Here is a 6,862-nt window from a genome sequence, read left to right on the forward strand (position 1 = left end):
AAAATGTAGTTGTTAATGCAAGACAGTTTCTTAATGCTTTTAAGGTTTGAGTGGATGTGAGCTGCCGTTTTCATGAAAATGTTGAAACTCTACAACGATATTTAATCCATTCGATTCATATATTTAGGCCGAAACATAAAATGCCGCACTATTTTTAAGAAAGTACCCAGAATTTATAGAAAGATTTCTTGTCTTCCTCAAATTTCAATGTAACCAGCCACTTTGAGTCTTTTAATTGCAATCTCTTCGATTATTCAGTGGCAGTTTCGACTTTTCCGTGATTCATTGTCAACAGTCGATCAAAGTTTCATATGTCAGTAGTGCCCATTTTTGACAGCAGATCATACCATGCTCACGTTTCTTTATGAAATGACATTTTTTACTTGAAACAGATCTTGTTTGTAGCAAGACTTTTTAGCCAATGATTATAAGTAAATGTAGTCTCTTTTTTGACATTGAACTACAACCTATACATACGATCGCTCAACATCGCCAAGTGTGAATGGTGGTGAGGCTTAATTTACGGCTGCTAGTAATTAGAATTCTACTTTGTTTTTATGTAATAAGACGACAGTGAAGATGATGTACTGAACTGTGTTGCGATGAATTTCAAACTGTAAATGCATTTGCTTTTACTTTTGCTTTAACTATTCCAAACTGTAAATGCATTTTGCTTTTACTTTTGCTTTAACTTTTCCAAACTGTAAATGCATTTTGCTTTTACTTTTGCTTTTACTTTTCCAAACTGTAAATACATTTTGCTTTGTAGTGTAGTGTGTTCTCTAAGAAGTATTCATGTTGATAAACCCTCATAATAGCACACTGGTTTCCATTGGCAATAAAAGCGCAGTTGAGGAAACAAAGCAAAACATATTCTCGTTAGGTTGGAGGAAATAAAACAAAAGGATTTTCTTTCCTATTGGCCTTTGCTCCACCTTACGTTGTGCTTCTCTTATGCTTATGTCAATGATTATGAATACAGTTCAATGCATTCTTTTGTATTTTCTTTTGTCTTTGCCTGTCTTTATATTTATGATGCTGAAGATCTAGAAATTCATGGAGGTTTATTGCTTCCTTTGTAATATATGCAGTGAACAACTTCCCATTCTTCATAACTGCCCTCTATTATTAAAAAACTAACTATAATTGACGATGTAACGATGTGGAAGTTTTGGGAAAAAATTCTTAGTTTATAGCTCATAGTTCAAGCAAAAGGGAAAGAAGAGTGTTGAAACGATTGCCATTCAGTACAAATTATATTTGTGATGAGTTATTGATAACACCATAGTTATTGATAGGTGAACGAACTTATAATAGTAAAGGATCAGAACGTTAACGACCATGGACTAACACCCTTTCAATGAAATCATCTGGCTTGTGAAAAAATACATAAATTCCAACCCCATTGCTCGGTCCATTCCCTCTCTCCTCAATACATTTGCGATTCATTCCTGCACAGTAACTTTTTTCATTTGAAATTTGTTTAGAAATTAAAAACTATTAGCTTTGTCGCAAAACTACTTTTAATACATCGAGTTGCAAGAATTCGTTTTGACAAAAACTGGATCACTCAGTGAGCTACTCATAAGCACGTAGAACAATACCTTGACATTAACTTTGCCTTGCTGCCTCTTTATTGCAAAATTAATGTTAACATATTATTGTGCTGCTTGTTGTTTGACTTACTTTAAGTTTAGTTGCAAAGGTAGTTCGGGCAATACAATTTGAATATATTCAAATAGCTACTTTAATCTTGTAACGTAAACTTAGAAAAAACAAGTCTGTGGGTAGAGTTTGAGACATACAAAAAACTTGTCTTAAACACACTGCACCCAAGCATTGAAAAGCATGACAATCTACTGATCACAGTGATGTCAGGCTTTTCATGCTTTTTGACAGTCTACTGTGATGCTACTAGATCACATATTTAGAAATAAAAGTGCATAGCTTATAGCTGACGACTTTTCTCTGCTTTATATTAAAATATGGTGCATCACTCAGATAACCTTATTAATTTTTCTAAATAACAAAATGGCTAAACTGATTTTAACATATTGCTCTGTTGCTTGTTGTTTAGATTATCCTAAGTTTAAAGTTGCTCTGGTGGTTATAAAAATAAAATTTGAATGTACCGAAATAAATTATTCTTGTAGCAAAAAACGAGTCTTTGTCAGGAGTTACAAAACATACAAAAAAACTTATCTCAAGCACACGTCATATAAACATTAATTGCAATGTATGATAATGATGCTCCTGGATCACATATGGTTTAGAGAGACAAAGGTACACAGCCAATTGCTGTTGAAAGAAATGAAAAATGTTATCCATTGGTTTTAGTTTTGAACTGACCAAAGACAAGTTTGAAATCAAATCCTTACATGTGACTTGTTGAAGCACTTTCGTTTTTCGAGTGAGATGTCGCTTGCGCATGACAATAAGATCTTCCTACTTTTAATTCGAAACTTTTCTTCCAAGCTTGTCTGTTTACGCACATAAAAAATGCATTCTAAACTTGCATTATAAAATGCAGTCTTTGGGCAGTAAAATAATTCATTGGCAAATGGACGACACTCATGCACTTGTATTTACTAAATTCAATTATATTTCATGAGTTCAATGTAAGCAATTTTTATTGTCATGACGTTTGGCTTACTTTAACGTCAGCTTATCGTATGATGAATAACAGATGTCTTGCATGTGTCGTACCTACTTTTGCAAAAGCACTTTTATCATCGGCATATCTTGGTAGAGATCCTTTCAATCTGACTACATATCTTGACGAAGTATATTTTTAAACATGCTGCCACCACTCGAAGACCATGCATGTGTCAAAGATTTTAATTTTTGATTTCCTCAAAACATATATGCCTCATCATCTCATATCAAGTTAAAAACATGTGTCGTGAAATGTGCAATATTTTATTTTTCCAATAAAGTTTGACATCAGCCCAAGAAGCTGTGTGTATTAACTGAGAAAAGGATTCAGGTCTTATGGTTTTTATGATATTTATGAATTCAACACCAACAAAATCATTCATGTCTACTGTGACTTGACTTCAGAACCTGGGTCAGCGTGGACGTTGGTCATGTCGTATGCTTTGAAGAACAAGTTAACAAATTCGTTGCAAAGTAGGACCTTCCAGCAGAATGTCCCCATAAATGAGTGATCACCCAACTGGGATATTTATCGTATGAGCAACTCTCAAATGAATTATATGAAGTCCCAGTCAACCCATTGGAGAGTAACGTGCAGTTATCCAAAGAACAAAGTTGATTATATAGATTATGTGAGATCAAAGTTTTCTGATCTTGATGTGATGACTTTTTCTGGTTCTGATATTTGTAAGAAAGTAGAGTTTGTAAACATCCGTGGTCATCAATGCGCTCAGTGTACGTCGAAATGGTGGCAAGTGTGAAATACCTAATTAACAATCATTGAGAATAGTGTTTCAGGTTGTCAGTTTGACGCTCGCATTGGTTCTGTATATTCTGAGGATAACTTTGGCTACTATGGTGTGTTTAACAATAAGTTCCGTTGCACAGAAAATCAGGTTTCCACAACAAACTGGTGGTTTGGAGCTTATAAATAATCATTTCTCAAGAAAAAGCGTTATAAAAAACTTAGAGTTTCGTTTAACATTTCAGTTTTTTACTTTAAGAACAAATGCATAAATAAATGTAGATTATTGAAAAAAAATTTTGAATACCTTGCTCACGTTTTCTTTTTCAAGTTTGATATAGAAACTATAGCAAGAATTAGTTTGATGAAGTTTAAAATATGTTAAAATGCCATTTTCAATTTCTTTTGCTGTAACTTTTGTTTCATAGTTCTTCTCAATTTATTTAAAAACTTTTTACGATGTGTGTTTCTGGTTTTGGAAGGATAGCTTTGGGCTGATCTTTTAGATTTGTTCAGGATGGCTAAACTGATGCTATCATGCTATTTTATTGGTTGCTGTTAAATTTACTTTTCGTTAAGAGTTGCTTTGGCAAGGAAATTTTTTCTCTTACACTTAGTAGTAGGTAGCTAAGAAAAAAGTCTGCGGAAAACTCTTTCTCAGGAATTCAACATATACAAAAAGCTTGTCTCAAGCACACTGCACAAAAGCATTGTAGAAAATGATAATGATGCAACAGAATCACGAAAGCGATAGCTGATTAAAGAATTGACATTTGGTGCCAATTGGTTGTGTGAACATCAACGATCAAATACACTAATTCAAAAAAAAAGACATATGTTGCTCATTGGTTGTGGTTATCATGTTTTTTTTGGCATAGAAAAATAATTTTTAGTTGAGTGTTGTCTGAAACTTTCAGTAAATCAAATTCAATGATTATTCTATAAACTAAAGATTATGCTTATAAACTACAAATGCTGACCTTCATAACATCCACAATAATCATTTTCTATCTTTCATAGTTATGAACTTATGAAAATACCCTTATCACATAAACGGAATTTTTTTAAGTCACATATTTTGAACTGATCAAAGAGAAGCTTAAAATCAGATCATTACCTTTTATAGTTCAAGTACTTTCGTTTTTCGAGTACTAGAGACATCGCTTGTGCATGAGTAATGACACTAAGATCCCTCTGTTTTTAATTCGGAAAATTTTCTGCAATCTTTCATTGTAAACTTGAAAACTCATAAAATGGGGTTTTCGTGCAGTAAAATAGTGCACTGGAAAATGCGGGACACACGTGCATTTTTATAAACTAAATTTACTCATAGGATTCATATTTCGTAAGTTTTCATCCTCATAACGTTCTTCAAAGATTTTTACACTTTATATTTAGCTATTGTAATTCAACAGGGATCTCTGCATGCATTTCCATTATTTCTGAGAGCACAATTCAAAAATCGTTAATTTTTTAAGACATATTTCAACAAAAAAAAACAAGACAAAATCAAAATGAACCTCGAAAGAATTATTCAAATATAGTAAGACGTTTAAAGTTTTTGAGTTTGTTTCACAGATAAACAAGAGAAAAAATTCCTATTGTAGCTATAATATTTTCATGTTTAGGAACATAATTCAAAATATTTTCTTTGAAAGTGAATTTTGAGAACTGCCTATTTTAAGTTTTACAACTATCTATTTTACCACTAAGACTGCTCATATTGAAAATTGGAAATCTTATGACGAACCTTGCCTCAGAGCTAGAGAGAAGCAGAAAACGTTCAATAAGCTTAAACATATATTTACTTTAAACATCTGTATATAGATTTTTGCAGATGTATTAGATTATATAGGTTAATAAAAACCTGAGAAGGATTAGTTAGCTGTCAATGTTTACCACCGTTTCGACAACCTTAGTTAGCGGTAGTTCTCTTCAAAATCAAAACTATTGAAGTATAGTTTTGGTTGAATCGAAATGGGTTCTCAAAATAACATTCAATTCAGAAGGAAGCATCTTGCTAGTAAATCAGGATCAATAAAATTAGAAAAACTCAAATCCCTATCTCCCACAATCAGGCCGGGGAACTCGGATCCAATTCTGGCAGATCAGTTGTTTATGTATCTTGTTTTGTTTTTATGTTTAATTTGTACGTCTCGTTCTTCTTATTCCTGTAAGTCTTTTATGTCCTTCTTATACGTACCGAGGTGGGTGGATGTAAATCAACGATAACATAATATAAACTGAACAGAACATGAACCTTTTGGAGTAATCATAATCCTTTTCATTTGTGTTGACAGATAACATTCCAGTCAGGACACATCGTTATTGCCTTGAACATCAACATCACCAAGAATACCATATTACCATAATTTTTCATCGTATCCATTAGCATGTTGTTAGTCGTAGGATAGGAAATCGGTTTGAATTCGGATTCTTATGTGTGACTTGTCTTCGTTTCTCAAATGTTTCAGATGTCACTTAAATAAGATCCTCTTCCTGTTTTTAATTTAGAAAACTTTTTGCTAACTTGCATGATTGTTTACATAATAAATGCATTAGCTATACACTTGCATTTTAAAATGCAGTTTGAGTGTAGCAGAATAAGGCATTTGCAAATGCAGGATTATTGCAGGACACTCATGCATTTGTATTCACTAAATTTAATTATAAGGTTCATGTTTCATAAGTTCAATGTAATTCATCAATAACGTTCATGGTCAGCTATCGTGTGATTCAGAAAGTTGATTGCCCCTGACCAACTGGTCGAGAATTCTCACAAACGTCTCCGAGGTTTGCATAAGCAAGTTCAAACGAAATAGATCCTTTCGTATCTCAAATCTGAAGGACACATGTACTGCCACATTTGAAGGTTTTAAAATATTTTGTCTTCTTTGTTCACATATATGAAATGTTTAGAAACTCTTTCAATAAAATCAGGAAAACACCAATTATCCTCTCCTACAATCAGGGGAACTCCAATCCTATTCATCTGTTTATTTGTAGCTATGTCTCGTTTTTATTATCCTTATATAAGTCTTTTATGTTCTTAATTTGCATATCGTCTTTTGCATATCGTCTTATCCTACTTTAATCTTTATATCCTATAGCTATTTGCTTATGTAAAATTCAATATTCTTCCAAACTTGAAATACGTGAACAAAAATACATTACTTCTTATTTCTTTTGAATTTCATGCATTACCTTATCAAAATTAATTCCAATTAAATGTGTATCCAAAGATAAATACTAATTACTTGTTACATTAATTTTTCTTATAATCATGTGTCATAATGACATAAAGACTATGTTTTAAAACTGACCAAGGCATGGCTAGTTTTTAACTTACAGTTAAAAACTTAAGTTTAAAATCGGATCATTTAATTGCAATAAGAATTTCCTGTTTTTATTCGAGATTGGAAATTGCTGTAAGTTAAATACTTTTTAGTAAGACACACATGC

Source organism: Xenia sp. Carnegie-2017, unplaced genomic scaffold (assembly GCF_021976095.1).
Source record: "Xenia sp. Carnegie-2017 unplaced genomic scaffold, XeniaSp_v1 HiC_scaffold_1, whole genome shotgun sequence".
NCBI classification, from domain to species: domain Eukaryota; kingdom Metazoa; phylum Cnidaria; class Anthozoa; order Malacalcyonacea; family Xeniidae; genus Xenia; species Xenia sp. Carnegie-2017.